A 17,883-nucleotide genomic window follows, 5' to 3' on the forward strand; every position below is an offset into this window, starting at 1 on the left:
ATGGGGAACTAAAGGATGTGTACAGTCTGACGAGGAGTGTGGCCACACATGAGGTGGGAGGCAAGTGCTGGCTAAGGAAGATTAGCCATGAAAAGCAAGGAGAGGCTGGCTGGGGATGGGCTGCCTGGGATGGTGTGGGTGGTAGGAGGCGGTGGCACACAGAGCCAGCAGCTGGTTGCATGGAGATTGGAGCCCAACCCAGACCAGGTGTGGTGCAGCAGCTGCTGGTGGGGAAGTTTCACAGAGATTTGAGATCTGGGAGTGATCTTTGTAAGGACCTCCATGGAGAAAGAGTTGTTTTATTGAGATCGTTAAAAAGGAGACAATAGATTCATCTTCCTCTGGATGTGTGGTTGTTAAATGTCTCCTTGGAAATAAATGAAATGCTTTCTAGTTATGCAACTATTTCACCTACTTTAAAACAAGAATAAATCAATCATGAATAATCACGACCAATCAGTCAAATCATTGATAATTATTTTATCAATTAATCAATGATCATTAAGTCATTAAATCAATCAATCATGAATAAACCCTACTCTGTGCTTCACTGGGCTGGACCCTGTGGTGGGCAAGGAGCAGGCTGAGTCAGGACCCTCCTGCAAAAAGCTCCACACGCCCAGCTTCCAGCAGGGGACTTCCCACTCCAGCCCCCCGCCTCCTGCCCCCACGCGCTAGATGCCCCAGTAAGCTTGCAGATCCTTCAAGAAAGAAACTGCTCTCATCCTCCGGTGCAATCTCAGCACTTGTGACGTGTGCATAGGTGCAGGTTGAATTTAGACATGGTGATGCCACTCAGGAAAAGCAAAAGAAACACCGTACGTCCTCAGTGGCATTTCCTGAAGTTTGGATTGGATTTCCATGATTTCTAGGCTGCTACAAAGTCTTTTCTCTACTTGCTTCAAAAGTTTCGGAAAATCTGAGCAGCCTCTGCGGCTTGTTTTCAGTGAGCAGCTATTCAGAAGTGACTCAGCCAATGCATTTTGCTGCCATCCTTCAGGCCCAAATGGTTCCTTCAGGCCCAAATGGTTCCTTCAGCCAACATCAGTAAACAACCTTGCCCATGTCTGGGTGGGGGGGACCCTTTGCAAACTATGTCCAGGGTTTAAAAGATGTCATAGTGCCCTGAACTCATCCAACTGAGTTTACCTAGGAATTTAAGACATTCTATGTGCTGAGAGTGTGGGTGAGGCAGGCCCGCTTAAGGTCTGGAGCGGTGCTGTAGGGGCTGCAGAGGAGAGCAGGTGGGGCCTGGGGAGCAGGTCACCTGGCTGTGTCTACATCCCTCAGCCCAGGCTTCAGGCCCCACAGTTGGGGAGACGGTGGCTGATGCCGACCTGTAGCCTGAAGTGTCTCCTCTTCCTTGTCTGGGTCATTTGTTCAGGCTGTACACACTTCACCTGGAGCTGTATACGTTGACCACTTTCTAATTCAAGTCTTACTGAACTTTGCTAGTACATATCCCAAGAATATACTCATTTTTGACACCTTGAATGTCCATTTTTACTATAAGTCAAATGTATGGGTTTAAAGAAAGTCACGGGTAGATAAACTTCCAAGTCTAGGGACTTTTGGTGAGTGATAAGTGGGCTCTGTTTTCTTTCCATCATCCCACTTGTTCTTCCACTGAGGACACGGTGACAATGCCACTTCCGGTGCCTTGCTTGTGGGACACAAGCATCTCTGTGTTGGTTTTCTAGCACTGAACACCCAGTACCCTCCTGGGGTCTTCTCCCCTCCAGCATCTCAGGCGGGGGTTCCTCGAAGGGCCTCCTGGGCCTCCCTTTCCCTTTCTGTGCTGCCGGGAGCTGCCATCATGGGTGCTGGGCAAGCCCCGAAGGTGCGGAGCTAAGTGTGGGCTTCCTCTCCAGCTCCTGGACAAGCCCTTCCTGCTCGGATTGAAAACAGTGCTGCTTCCTTTGTGTAAATCAGGGGAACTAGGGTTGTTGTTATCTGAATCAGAACCGTTTTCTCAGATTCCCCTTTCTGTGAACTGGCTAGCTGAGAGACCCAAACTTTTCATGTTTCATCATCTTGAGGTCTAGGTAAACCGGGGGTGCCGGTGGGATGGAGGCACCCAGAAGATGATACCAATGGAATAAAAGTGATTAGCACTTGCTGAGTGCTCACTGAGCGTTTTTGCAGCGTTGCGTCAGGTGTGCTGTATCTACAGTCTCATTAATTCTCCTGAGGGCGCCAGGTAGTGCAAGTACCACGATTATCCCATTGTCCACAAATCCTAGCCAGGGATGCCACAGCGTCTCATAGCCACAGGCTCAGGAAGAGTCCCAGCTGGAATTCAAAGGCAGCTCTGGCTGACCCCAATGTCACGGAGAGTAGGGATGAATGAACCCACAAATACATTTTAGGAATGTCTAGGTGTGGTCATGTAGGCAACTTGCAGATAATGCAGATTTTTGGGCCCTACCTCCTGGGAGCTGATCCAGTGGGGCTGTCTGGGTGGATTGATGAAGCTGCCATTCTATCAGCAGTGCTGGGGACGCCAGTGCTGCCTGGGGCTCTGCGGTGCTGGGGCTTTTCTGTTCCTTCTTCTCTGACCTCAAGCTGTGACTGGCAGAGGCTAAGTGTGGTTTTGGACTTCTGGTCTCCCTGCAGCTTCTTCTCAGCCCTTCCTTGGGTTCTCCCTGGAGCCCGGCTTCTCCATGCAGAGCAGTGGTGTTCCAATCCTACTTATCTGCAAGGGGCAGCTGGGATGTAGTCTACAATCACTGCTGAAGCATCAGGATTGTTGGGCTGCGACACCCTGGGGACCCGCATCTTGAACTAATAAGACGTTACTGCCTCTCACTGGAAGGATTGAGGCTGTGTGTCCTCTGGTCCTCTGGGGCTGGGTGCTAGAAGGATCTGACTGCTGGCCATCATGAGGACAGGATGAGGCCAATGTTCTCTGCAGCGGCCACGTTCATCGGCTGCTGGAGATGACCTTGTGGAATCAACACTGGGGTGGGGCGGGAAGATGGATGAAGACGCCAACCTTCCTAAGAAGCCTCAGAGCACCCTTCCATCAGAGCATCCCCATCCTGGGTGGGAGCAGTTTTATTTTTTTCGTATTCTACATTTGCTGCTCAAGAACAATGGGTGTTACCTGTTGGGTTTGAGAAGGGGGTTGGGGGGAGCAAAAATTCTGGGAAACACACGGTTGGTGCGTGTCGCCTGGGCAGACTGCGTCCCTTTATCCCTCCCGTTGCTACTGTTTTTATGCTCCAAGGTATTTTGTGTCTAAGGGTATTTTGAGGATCAGCTGCATAAAAATGACCTGGGATGCTTGTGCTGGCTCCCAGGCCTGCTCATAGACATATTGGGAGGGAATTTCTGGGAGTGAGCCTGCCTATTTGCATTCTTTTTGTTTTACTTTGTTTTGTTTTTGAGACACAGTCTCGCTCTGTCACCCAGGCTGGAGTGCAGTGGCGCGATCTCAGCTCACTGTAACCTCCACCTCCCGGGTTCAAGCGATTCTCCTGCCTCAGCCTCCCAAGTAGCTGGGACTACAGGCATGTGCCATCATGCCTGACAAAGTTTTTGTATTTTTAGTAGAGACGGGTTTTTACTGTTTTGGCTAGGATAGTTTCAATCTCCTGACCTCGTGATCCACCTGCCTCAGCCTCTCAAAGTGCAGGGATTACAGGCATGAGCCATTGTACCAGGCCACCTATTTGCACTCTAATGAGCTCCCTAGATGAGGCTGATGCTGAACACATTTGGCTGTAAGACATGGAATACCTGACCAGTGACAGCTGGCCCTAAACAGAGGTTTTGTTTGCCCGTAGAATGCGCGGGGAGGCAAGGCCTGTGTTAGTCCCCCTGCCACCAATGCCATCATGGCCAGGTCTGTTTTATCTTTTCAGTACTGCAGTCTTGGTGTGCTGGCTTTTGTCCTGAAGCTTGTCGCCTCGTGATTGCAAGATGGTTGCCACAGCTCCAGACAGAGTCCAGGTTTAAGGCGGAAAGATGAGGAAGAGGAAAAAGAAGTGTGCTAACAACACATGTCCCCTTTAATCAGGGAAGCTGTCCCAGGAACAGTCGGCTCCATACTTCACAGCCCACTTTCGTCTAAATCTTGTTGCCTGGAATTAGGTTTCCTGGCCACTTTTAATCACAGAGGAGACTGGAAAAATGGGGAAGAATATTGAGATGATTGGTTTGGGCCAATTATGATTCATCACCTGGAACTGAAGACAAAAGCTGGAATATGTTAGGAAGTAAGAGGGGGGATTGGCAACCCACAGTTTCTGCACACAGATGCCCACTAAAATTACAAGGTCACCTTCCTGACACACTGCAACAAAAGGCAGGGAAGCCATTTCCAGACCTTGAGGGTTGTCCAGGCACAGGGTTCCCCCTTCCCTGCAATCTCTGTTCTCACCCTGTGTGATGGTGAATATTGTGAGTCGACTTGATTGGACTGAAGGATGCAAAGTATTGTTCCTGGGTGTGTCTGTGAGGGTGTTGCCAGAGGAGATGAACCTTTGCGTCAGTGGAGTGGGATAGGCGGACCCACCCTGGTTGGGCACCATCTAATCAGCTGCCAGTGTGGTCAAAATAAAAGCAAGCAGAAGAACATGGAAAAACTAGATGGGCCTAGCCTCCCAGCCTACGTATTTCTCCCGTGCTGGATGCTTTCTGCCTCGAAGATCGGACTCCAGATTCTTCAGCTCTGGGACTAGGACTGGCTTCCTTGCCCCTCAGCTTGCAGATGGCCTGTTGTGGGACCTCCACCTTGTGATCATGTGAGTCAATGCTCCTTAATAAACTCCCCTTTATATATACATCTATCCTGTTAGTTCAGTCCCTCTAGAGAACCCTGACACCTTAACCAACAACTTTCAATCAACAGCTGAAAAGAAAACCAGCATCAGAACTTTAGTGATTATGAACCCTTTCTTTGGGGAAACATAAAGGCAGAATGGAGAGTTAAAGGGCCCAGTGTCTTCAGTACTAAATGAAAGCGTGGGAGGAGGCTGGTCACAGTGGGGTACACAGGCACGCTGGCCAGTCAGGCTCCCTAACAGTGTCCTCACCAGTTTGGAGGGGAATGTTCACGGTGCCAGCATGACCCTCCTGGCAGGTGAGGGAGCGAGCAGGAAGCAGCAGCAACAAACGGAAAGGAACCCGGAGGAGGCACAGAAGGATGTGTTTTCTTTGCGTTACAGAGTAATGTGCAGTACCAAGTTTTCCACAAAGACTTCTCCTAGGAGGGCTTTCTGGGAAAACTTTAATGTGAATGGAATGTCAATTTCCTGAACTTCTGTATAGAAACAGGTGACAAGAAACATCAGTGGGTGGTGTTTGCTATCACCAGTGATTCAAATTACTGTGTGGCTTCCGTCACCCCCTTCTCTCGTAACCCTACAAGCTCCACTTCATATCCAGTGAAACTTACATTTATTTGTAATCTCACTGCTTACACTCCACTGAACAATAAAAGTACAATAAACTTAATAAAAAGCCCAAGTGATTGGAAATTGCTCTGGGAATGGCAGTCCAGTATGAAAGCTATAAATTTACTTGTGTGCTCATGACAATGTCAGCTAATTTTTATGAAAAGCCCATCACAGAACATGGCACCAAAACGCTGTGATCATTCTCGTGTCAGCCATCAGACTTCCCCTGATAACAAAATAGAAAATGCATCATAAAATGATGTTTCAAGTCACAAATTCATCTTGAAATGCTCACTCTATCCAGGAACATTTCTTTTCTGACCCTGTCTTGCACCTGAACTTTGAATTAATCATTCCTTTCCTATATCGTTACACAATACCCACTGGTACCGCTGCGTGGGGAGAAGCTAGAGGACAACCACCAGATATATCCTCCCACTTGAGGGGCTTGATTGGGCCACATTAGCGAGTCGAAGGTAGACATAATTAGCCCATGGAACAACAGCAGTCATCAAGGAGCCTAAGAACTTAATCTGAGCACCATTACCTTCGACAATACACTTTTAAATAAACCACTGGGGGCCCATTTCTCACTGCCTGCAACCCAGCGGGAATACACCGTTGCTCGGTGGTCCCATGGGATTATCAAGGGTGAGAAATTGGGCTTCCTTTCCATGTTCAAAAACATTGTTTTTGCCTAATCACTTAGGATGGTTTCTAACTTGCTCTTCGAATCCCCAATATTTCTCATGTTCTAGAAAACCAAGTTGGTTAAAAAAACAAACAAACTTTGGCCAGGTGATTGAAAGGAAAAATAGCCATCTTGAAGAAAAATGCTCTGAGTAAATGAGCGAGAGATCAGCAATGGTAATTTATCCCCCGGCCGTGGTGAGTTTGTAAACTTTATGGCTGTGAGCTGAGGAGTGGAGCCCATCTGTCCTGGCTTCGTGTGATTATAATCATCAATAGATAACACGGGAACATTTATGGTCACCCAGGGAGCAAGGGAAGGGCAGGCGGGAGAGGAGGGAGCTTCGAGCGAACCCAAAGATGCTCTCTCTGTTTGTGGCTTCCCATCTGACCTGCCGACGCTTCGCAATCTTCTTGGCGTCCGCCCCTGGGTCTAGCACCAAGCCAGGGTTTGTGGACATCTCTGGAGTCGCCTGTGGCCAAAAGTGCAGGAGGGCAGGCTCTCAGGGTCTCCTGTAAGCCCCTGGTGGGCCGTGGCCCAACCTGAGGGCTCTGGGGGCCGGTGGCTCCAGGGGATGGGAGTGCAGGTGGAGTGGGGAAAGACTTCAGGGGTCCTGGGGCCCAGTGCTCCTCTTCATCTGGGAGACCGCGGTGGTGCAGGTTCTGTAGACAGCTGCTGGGGCCCAGCCCCAGGGGGACTGCAGGACTGGCTGGCTCTGAATTGACTTCTCGTCCTCCTTTGGGAAAAAGGCTGTGTGTCTGGAGCCAACCAGATTCACAACTCCCCAGTCTACAATGTTGCAGGCAGGGCTCTAGATGGTGAACCAGACTGTCTGGGGTCTGCTGGAAAGTTGCCTGGGTTGGGGCAGGGAGCCTTCAGGTTTCCCCGGGAATCTGGATCTACCGGGGCTGGCCTTGGTTCTGTCGAGTGTGGGGGATGCTGGAGGCAATGGCTGCCAGACCGCAAGCGGCCTGTGTGTTGGCTTATGCCTTTGGTGCAGCCCATGCTGTGCCATGAGCTGCTTTGAGGCCACCCCCACCCGCCATCCTGAGGGTACTTCTGTCCTAAGGGTGCTCCCCCTCTGGCCCTGCCCCAGCACTAAACTCCTGCTTACTCTTCACAGCTGAACTAAAGTGTGCTTCCTCTAGAAAGCTGCCCTGAATCCTTCCAGTAAAATAGATCTGTCTACTGTGTCTGCACAGCCTGGACCGCATCAGATGACAGTTACCTGAATCCTCTCCTGCCTCCCATCTAGACCGTGGGCAACCTGGACCAAGTGCCCGCACCTGAGTGTCATTGCTGCTGTTTCCAGCCCCGTGCCTGCCACAGTGCTGTCCTCAGGATACATTTGTCATGGGATATTGAAATGCAACTTGCCATGATGGCATGTTTTAAAAAATAAGCTTTAAAACATGGGGATCTTTATTTCTTCTGCAAAATAGCATGCAGCTTACAATTTGAATCAGGAACGTATCGTGCACAATCAGCTAAGATCCTTGGTGTTTATTTTTCCCGAATAACATCACACAAATAAAATTAAAGCCACTTTAATAAAGACTGAAAGTTAATACTAAATGAATCAAGTCCTAGTGCTTAGCAATATAGCAATTTTTTTCCCATTTAGAGAGTGTTTAATACTTAAGGGTTGGTGCCTCAGTATGATTAATTACCAGGATATGCAGCAGACTAGAGTCTTAGGAAGGTCCATTTATTGCAAGTTAGGCTGTAAGAGGATTCTCCCTGTAACATCACCAACTGCTGTGTTTTCTAATTCCTGTTGGAAGTATGGCTTACCTTTCCTTGCTGAATCTAACTCAATCGAGGGAGGAAATGCGGCGTCCGTTGTCTTCTCCAAAGCCATTGACTTAACAAGCTTTGCATTATTTCGTCAGTGCAATATCACATTATTATCACAAACTAGATGCATCGTGTATTGCTTTGTTTTGTCTTCTAGGCTTCGGAATTTTGCTCGTCTTAATTTTAACCCAGTAAAATCCACTTTGGTCTTTTGTGTATAAAAATAGACATTTAGCTGTAATCATTATAAAGGGAACATATAGAGAGATGAATAACCGATTTATAATCCATTCTTATGTAATTAAGAGACAGCTTTTGATTTCAATGAAATGACAATTGCATAATAGATTTTGAAAGCAAGATAAATATGAAATGAAGAGGAAGCGACATTTATGAAGTGCACAGGGAGAAAAGCAGTGAGATTTATTTTTCAAGTGATAAAACATCATCCAATCACGATAGTCACTTTTATGGTTACGATTTGCCAAATGATCTCAAATCTTGTTAATTAAAAAAAGGCGGGAGGGTGACATGGCTAAAAACAGAAGAGAAGCCTTTTGTGCTTTGAAATGGAAAGATGCCTGCTGATTTTCTCAGGGCCAACCCACCTAGAGGAAAGGACTTGCTCAGAAGTATTTAACCAGTGAGTATTTCTCATTGATTGATTGTACTTGTATATACCTCTAGTTATGAAAGCTTGATTTATAATAGACGATCAAAATATTTGAATTTCCCTTTTGTTAGAGTTTCTTGTTCTAAGTACTCAATTTCTAGAAACTGAAAAAGAAAATGAACTGGTATAAAGTAATACGATTTTTTTTCAGGACCAGTATAGTTAAGGGAGCCACTCTGCTTCTTACTCAACCCTCGGCTCGAGTTGTTAAAATTAAGGGTTTTTATCTTGCCCACAATAAGTATACGGGGAGGATGAGAATGGAGACATCTATTTTGGCTCCAAGCCAGCCCAAATTGGCCAAGAGACAAGTTTCCTATAATTTGAAGATCTACAGTAAAAAATGAACCTATTGTTTTGCCAGCCTTTATTTAGCTGTTTGCAATAAAAAAAGTTTCTATATTGCTTTAAAGAAAGCCCTTCTTATAACTTTCAATTCCACAAGACAGAAAAGTTAGTCATGGCGAATGAATGTACAAGGTTTCTATATGAGATTTCTGCTTTGGTAGTTCCAATATCCCATAGCTGTGTTGATAAAAATAGGATTGCTCATCTCCTAGAATCTAATGCCCACCTTTTAAAAATAAAAAATATACCAGAACTCACTGTGATAACACTACATAAAAACGTAAGAGATGTCTTGCACCTGGTTCCATTGTAGGAATTGTCCTCTGCCTTTGTAGGGTTGATGAGAATTAATCTCTGAGTTGAGTAAAAATCAAGGCATAACAAGCAAAATGAAATACAACCTTATTTTAATGTAGGATACGTTATGTATGCATTGGTAGGTCAATGCTTAGACGTATTTGTCTTTCGACTTACAGATATCAATGGAGATCTTGGGACACACCTAACAGGTGTGGTGACAAAGACTGCTAGCTGTCCTCCGGTACCCTTTGCCGACTCCTTTCCCAGTGATGATATTTTTAGGAGTGCTTGAGTGCCTAGAAAGAAGGTTACATCTCCCTCTGCCTTGGCAACTTGTCAAGGTCATGTCATTAAGTTCCAACCAATGGGATGTGAATGATTTCCTGCCGTAACTGTAAGAGAGAGGTTTGGTTCTCCCTACTAGTTACCACATGTGCATGGTGAGATGGCATCTTGGACTGGTGAGGAGGTCAGACCTCAGGGTGGATGAGTGATCGCTGCCACCTATGTAGCACTTCCTGTGTGCCAGGCACTGTTTGGGGTGCTTTATACCTGAGATCTCACAACTTTATAACGTTGGCACTACTACTACATCCACGTTACAGATGAGGAAACTGAGGCACAGAGAAATGGCACAAAGACTACATGGCAGAGTAGAGACTTTCACCCAGGCAGCCTGGCTTCAGAGCCTATGCTTTCAACTGCCACACAATACGGCCTCTAGAGATGGAAGGGACCAGAGAGAAGGGCCTGGGTCCCTATGCCACGAGACCGCCACATTCACCCTGCCCCACCTCACCAGGACTGTTAATTTCTCTCTTAAAGCAGCCAAACCCTTAGCCTAACAAATGAAGGGACAATGGCCAGAGTGCGCAATTCAGTCAGGCAAATGTGGTCTAAATGTTGACTTGAAATGACCAGGCAAGAAACCTACAGCTAAGAACAAGTCAAGCCACAGCCAAGACCTGAACCCTAACCTAGAAGCAGTAACGCCCCAGGAAACACATTTACTCTTGCTCCGTTCAGCCCTTGAAAGCCAGGGTCTCATTAAAAGGACACCTTGCTCCCCTTGAGAAAAAAGGTTGCCTGGCAAATCATTTTTCCACAATTTATTTTTTATCCTTTAACCTAATATGAGTTCTACCTCTACTTCATAGAAGAAGAGCCCCTCATCTGGTGAAGGTAGTGTACAGGTCACTTCTTTGGGGGCAGGTAAGGTAGATTAAAGCAATACTCAGGGTTCACATGACCATGACTGCTAATAAGGTGCAGAACCATTTACTTTCATTACATTTATTTGATTGAAAACCTTTTTTTCCCTGTAGTTAGTAATCGCTTCATTCTTTAATTTGCTTAATATTCTATTTGCTTTCTACTCCAAATATTTTCCTGGGGTCTAAAACTTCTCTTAGCACAGTCACACAGCAGGTGATCAGTCATCGCCATCTGTTAGTGGCGGGCATCCTTCTCAGAGTCCTCTCCTCCCTTGCTTCACTTTCCTAGTAACGTTCTAGGAAAGGGCCCGTGTGAGATAAGCTTTTGAGGCCTCGCATGCCTGAAACGTTGATTCTGCACTCGCACCTGACTGACAGCGCCTCATACTTCGTTGGGTGTAGAAGTCCAGGTGGTAAATGATCTTGCTTTAGAATTTCAAGGCCCTGCCCCGTGGTCACCTAGCTTCCCGTGTTCCTGGGGGGAACCCTCGTTCTCTTTTTTTTTGTTTGGTATGTGACTTACATCCTCCTCAACATTGCAGAAAACATGTAGAATCTCCCCTTTATTCTTGGTGTCCTAAAATCTTAGAATAATGTGCTTCAGTGTGGAACTATTTATATTCATTGGACTGTAAATTTGGTGGGCTTCAATCTAGTGACCCATGGCCTTTAGTTCCAAGGACATTTTTAAAAAACAGTATTTCTTCGTTATTTCCTAGTCGTTTGCTTCGCTTTCTCTTCACAACACTCCTGCCCTTCACACGACGGTCCTCCTTGGTCGGTCCTCTCAAGCTTCTTAGCTTTTCCCTCCTATTTTTCATCTCTTCCACATTTTGTCCTACTTTCTCGGAGATCTCAATTTTATCTTCTAAATCTCCTATTGCATTAAAAACCATTTTTTTTACTATGTTTTTAATTTACAAAAACTCTTTTGTTTCTGAATACTCCTTTTTTTTAAAAAAAAGTCTGACATCCTTGTTTCATGAATGCAAAAGCCTCTCATCTCTGAGAATATTAATTGCTTATTTATTTGACATTTTCTTCCGTTCACTTCTTTGTGTCTGTTTCCTAAAAGTTCTTTGTCTCACCCTGTTCATTTATTTTGATCTCAGTCTTTCAGATTAGTGGCCTTTCTCAAGTATATGGAGACTGTTAGCTGTCGGGTGCAAGGCACTACAAAATTCACTGGAAATGCTGTCTGCGAAAGGGCGTCCTGACTGGTGGCCTTGCCATCCAGGATTCAGGTAATAGTGATGCTATATGGGGGGGGGTAATTTAGCTCAGAGAGTCTCTTCGGGGTGGGCCAGTTTCTTCAGAGGAAAATTCCCCAAATGCTTATCTGTAGGCTGGAAGTTCTCAGAGCTGAGAGGAGAAGCAAACTAGGAATCTCAGCATCAGTACAACGACTCTCAATTTCCTGCTTTCAATATGGCAGCTCACTTTGACCCTCCAGTGTCCTGGTGTCCCCAAGTCTAGGCAGTCTCAGGTTCAACCTCCTCGAGAACAATCTTCCGTCTGTCTTCTGCCCAGGTTGGGCTGGGGGACAGTTGCTGGGCAGCCTGGTTGTGGGAGGAGGATTTGGAGTCTAAGGGCCCTTTATTATTTACTATTATTATTTTATCATTTTAAGGGCTCTTTATAAAGCTTTCCATTTGCTTCTGATTTTCCAATCATTATCTGTACTGACGCCTGCAGAGGTAAGACTTTCTGGAGTTTTGTAGCATGAGTTGACTTGGTTATTATTGGGAAAGTAGGTTTCAGCTGTTCGGACTACTCAGTGTGCACGCTCGTCTGTCTGCTTTTCATCATCCAAAAGTTGGTGTCTTTTCTCGTTGACTGTCATCCCCATCCTGTTTGCTTTGTCCTTAGAGTTCGTGACTTTTTCCAATTCCATTACTGCCATTTTAGTGGCAGTTCAGAAAGAAATGGAGATAAACAAGTGTGTTTCATCTGCCATAGTTAACTGGAAGTCCAGTTTTTACTCTTTAGATTTCCTTTAAAAGTTATTATTTTTACTGCTGAGAAATGATGAAGACAAAACAAATTATTTTAGAAATAAGTAAATTATTTCTGCAAGGCAGAGAGGATACCATGAGGTTCAATTCTAATTTTGTCTTTTTTCTTTTTCACTGTAGTTAATGGGAATGAAGTTCCAGTGACCAAGAGACCGCCCTACTCCAGCACTGCTCATCCTAGACAGAGATTTCTATTGATTTACCAGTGTCTTCTTTGGTATTTCCACCTGCCCTTATTTGGCTTCATCTTCTTTTGACCAGAGTAACCCTTGATCAAGACCGAATCTCAAAAGAATAGGTGTATTTACTCACAACTCTGACTTAAGCTGTTTTATTTGATATTTTCTTTTCAGGACTGGTTTGGGCCAAACGCTGTCACAGACTTAGGGAATTCTTTATTCAGGAGTTTCCAAGGCTTGAAGAACTTGTAGCATGTACAGTCACTTTCCAGAAACGTTTGAGGCTGTTCCTTTTATTCAGGTCATCAGCCAGAGACAAAGGAACATGGTTCGTACGTGTTGTCATGTCTGCTTGGTGGGTAAGCCAGTCCCTCCCTGGGGTCAGATGGCCTTCAGCAGCCTGCTCTTACAGCTGCCTTTAAACAACAGGGAACAAGGCACCTTCACTTAGAAAATACAAGACTTTCCTTGAATAACTTCATTTTCCTAGATCCGCGCTCTCAGGCTCACTTTATTCCAGCATCTGTTTTATGCCAGGAAAGAGCCCCATATCCTTCCACAAAGATGTGACCACAGAGCTGAGAACTAGGGTCCCTCCAGGTAGGAGCCAAGTATTAGGTGCTTCAGAAATTGAATTCTTCATTTGGATAACCTGGTAGTAAGCCAATCTGTCTTTTGGAAAGTGGGTCAAGCCTCATTCTGACTCCTTCTCACCCGGGAAGAAGTATTTCTCTACAGACAGCGTGGTCTACTCACTGGACAGACAAGGACACCCTCTTCTCCAGGAGTCCCTGCTCCCTCTGTGCCGGATGCGCAGTCCCACAGTCAATAGTGGCTGGCCCTCTGCAGCAGTGAGGAGGCGCAGCGCGCTCAGAGCAGCTGCAAAGAGGGAACACGGGAGGGAAGCCATCATTCTTCATGTTCTTTATCATTCCAGAGTGTTATAAATAACTTCCTTATCACCCTCGACACGTGGAAAGGCACACAGAATGGACTTCCACACAACATTTATACACAACAAAGTTAATGTTAGACATGACCGACTTCCTTTCACCATAGAAATGTCAGAAAGCAGGAAGCTGGATATACGCGTGTGACTTACGTCCTTTGTGGAGCTCTCCTTTGGCTTGTCCAGTGCTCCAAATTTCTTGGCTTACTCTATCATTTAAGATCTACAATGAAAAAGACTGGATCTCCTATCCCAAGGACGCTGGGTAATTCATCGTTCCACCTCATCTGTTTTTTTTTTAAGACCTTGCTTTACTCTGTCACCTAAGCCACTGTGACACAATTTCAGGTCACTGCAACCTCCGTCTCCTGGGTTCAAGCAGTTCTCCTGTCTCAGCCTCCCGAGTAGCTGGGATTACAGGCATGTACCCCCACACCCAGCTATTTTTTGTATTTTTAGTAGACACGGGGTTTTGCTATGTTAGCCTGGCTGGTCTTGAACTCCTGGCCTCAAATGGTCCACCTGCCTCAGTCTCCAAAAGTGCTGGGATTACAGGCATGAGCCACCGCGCCCGGCCACTTCACCTCATCTTGAAGAATTCTTGAGTGTCTGCGTCACTGTAGGTCACCTCTTACCTCTTACACGGACTGCACTCCCCCTGAGTTCTTAAGTTCACCCCTTCTTACCACCCTCACCCCCTGCAGGATAACTTGCCCGTCCGTCATTTCCCTAGAGTTCTAGCCCAAGGCTGTGTGTAACCAGCATTAGTGAAGGTTTGCAGGAAACAGAGAGATTCTAAGTCACTGTAGTACAGGATGCAATTGCATACGGGCTCCTGGCCTCATCATTCTAAAGATCCATCTGACATGCCCATCATGGAAACGTGTGGCTCTCTGGGCCTCCCCATAGGCACTGTTTGCCACTGTGTTTTGGCCTTTTCTGCCTGGCCACAGCCTCACTGTGTGACCCCCTTCTTTCTTTATGCCCCTTCTTCCACCCCAGGTGTGGCCATTCCCCAGCTGCTGCCAATTGGGTTGGCAGAAGGGATAAGCTCTTCCTGTTTTCCTTTCTCTTTACTGACCACATCCAGCAGCCTCATCTCTCTCAACCAAGAGGCCTGGCAAGTTGTGTCCTTCCCTAGAAATCAGGCGTTGAGGCAGGTGGGGTTTGCTTTAAAAAGAAACTGTATTTTCTTTTCAGCTCCTTTATTTAATACAAGGAGAAAATGTTTCTGGAATTGTCAGTGATAGCTTCTCCCAGAGCATCTAGGTTCTCCAGCAATGGCTTTTCCTTTTGCAGAACACGTTACAATCCCATTCTGTGCACGTGCCGGAGAGCATCAAAGCCCATTTTGACCCTGCCGTCGCCCTGACAGTTTAGCACATCTGGACTGGAGTGGCTGCTGTGGGCTCTGGGAGAAGCTGTAGGATGATGAGGCTTTAATGAAAGCAGCTTTGTTTTTCCCTTTTTAAGGAAAGAGTGTGATGTTGCTTCTATCGATTGGGCAACTGGCAGCCAGTGTTAGGAGATGACCTTGAAAACATGTGCTAAGAGGCAAGTGCGCTGACAGGCAGAGGCGGCTCCGACAGGCCGGCTACGCGCTGGGAGCCGCTTCTCTCTGCTGGCGCTTCGGGACCACGACGCTTTCCAGGAGCCCTGGGACTGTAGGAGGGACCTCATGATTCCCGTTTGTGCACAGCCATTCTCCCTTGCCAGAGAGCTTCCCGGGCCGGCCACATGGTTAGCTCTTGCACTCCTTTCTAGCTGCTCCTGCAACCCAGCGCTTCCAAGGAGCTTCCTCCCTGCAGAGCTGGGGCCAGCCCAGCGTCATTTCATCTATGCAACGGCCCTACCAGATGGGCGCCATTAGGATAACACCCATTTTTACAGATGAGAAAACAGGCAGGATAGGTGACGTGTTGAAGGCCACACAAATAGTAAACGACAGGCCTGGGAACTGAAGAAGGCTCCAGGTATGTAGTGCTGCTTTCAAGCCCCTGTCCACGTGGGAGATTCTCGTTTGCTGCCCGTCATAACAAATTCATGACGGACCATGAGGGTTCATCAGACTCCACTGTGCGTCTGTTTCTATTCAAGCCTGGCTATGCTTACGGTTTGGATTTTGGATATGCTTGACTTTGGAAGGACAAATATTAAGAGAAAGAATGCTTCTCCTGGGAAAATAATGACACGGCAGAAAATCTAACCCAACCCCGTGTAACACAGGTAGCCTCATTATTCTCCTAAAACATTCTGGCTTTTTCCTCGGCGTTGCACTTATCTCAGTGTATTTACGGTATGTATTTGCTTTTCCATTTTTTTCTCTATTCCCCACTAGATCGCAGTCCCCTTGAGGACAGGGAACAGGTCTATTTTTTTCCCCCACTGGTGGTGGTGGCATATGAATGACATAGTATAATTCTGGTTGAATAAATAAGCAAATTAGTTTAAAAGACATTACAATTTACGTATTTATATTTAAAGATACATTTTCCTAATCTAAGACCCTGCCTTTCACAATGTTTAGGCCCAAAATGTGCCTTGGCTTCTATTGAACCCGATCAATGCCCATCGAGATGGTCCTGTCCAGGATGCTCTGGTCTTGTTGCTTAAAAGCATGTGAAGCACAAAATACAGAGAGTTACTGAATTTGATCATTTAAAAAAATTTGTATCTAGCTCTTTATTACTAAATAGCTTTTACTAATTTTTAATTTTTATTGATGAGGCTTCCCTTAGGTTTAATTATAGGATGTAATTTTTATTTCAATGAACTTTGAAACGAAAACATATCTATATTAGCTATCAGTTAAGCATTAAATCTTTCTCCCCATCCAGAGTTTCTAAGCAGAGCATAGCTGTATAAACTTGCTCAATGAAGCAGAAGAAAGGTGCTCTTTGATGAGCAATTAAAAACTCACAAAAAGAAATAAAACTTTTTAGCATCAAGGGACTTTGAAGAACCAATTTCTGTTTACAACAGAAATGATGAGGTCAAATGTCATATTATATAGGCTGTGGCCACTTGTGACTCTAACCTGAGATAGCATATTCTTCCCAGAAACAATGCCTCAGTGTATTAGTTGGACTTATTCATGGCAAGTGACAGAAACTCAACTGAAGTCCAAAGAAATTAGTTGGTTCATGGCATTGAAAATCCTAGCTCTGCACAGCTGGATCCAGGGGTCAAAGAATATTCTAGGTCTTCTCTGTCTTTTTCTCCCTTAAGTTGCTTCCTGGCTTGGCCTCATTCTGCATAAGGCTTCTTCCACATGGCTTGCCAGGTACCATGGCAGCTCCAGACTCCCATGGGTGGCCCTTAGGGCTTCGATGCCAGAGGAAAAGAGAGAAAAGAGAGGAACGGTGGCAGCATCTGTGTGTCAGCTCTCTGGGAAGCCTTTCATTGACCCCATTGGGGAAAGAGGTCTACACCTGAACCAGTCACTGGGCTGGGGTGGACAGACCTGTGTCTCATGCCTACTCCCATAGTGGGGATGAGGACATGCTTGTGGATGAGGCCAGTGGGAAAATACAGGAAAAACTCAGGTGAAGGTGCACAGATGCAGAGCAGGCAAAATAAACCATTGCCCACTTCACACAGCTTAGCAGAACAAACAAGAAAAAGGGAGGAGGCACACTAGATACAGGGCCCGTGACATAGAAAGGGCTCTGGCATTCCTTTCGATTGTAAAGTAGAAGAAATGAAAGAATACCTACAACATGCTTGTATTTTAAAGTATCTGGTAAGATTTTATGGCTTATTTCAAATATTATTTAAATAACTTGGATATAAATTAATTCTGTTCTCTAAACTACTGAAAACAATGATTTATTTTCTTATTATATGCTCCTAAAATATTCAGTAAATATTATATTCTAATTCATTGCCCTGTTTTTAGTTATTTAAGAGTTCTATCATTCATATCAATTTATTAAAACCTAGCCATGATTCTAGTGTTTTCTTTGACTCTTAATTTTGCTCTTCACAAGTTTTTATTTGCTTATTCAATGAATCAATATTTATTGAGTCGTAACTTTTATCAGGTGTTATTGTATTATAATCTGAAGGAATTCAACAATAAAATGTACAGAGAGACAAACTTGTAATCTAACCATATGATCAATAATCAAACCACTTATAGGGCAATGATTAGTCAGAAAATGGCCAATATGGCTTTATTAACATCAGGAAAGAGAGAACACAGCCTACAAGCTTTCTGCAAAATGACCCAGCAGAAAATTCAGATTCAGATTCAGAGAAAAACATCAACCTCATTCCAGCTGCCTTTGGGTTAGCCAAGCTTATGCATGATCCT

The sequence above is a fragment of the Aotus nancymaae genome, unplaced genomic scaffold, assembly GCF_030222135.1.
Source record: "Aotus nancymaae isolate 86718 unplaced genomic scaffold, 86718_ANA_hifiasm-v0.15.2.pri h1tg000010l, whole genome shotgun sequence".
NCBI lineage: Eukaryota > Metazoa > Chordata > Mammalia > Primates > Aotidae > Aotus > Aotus nancymaae.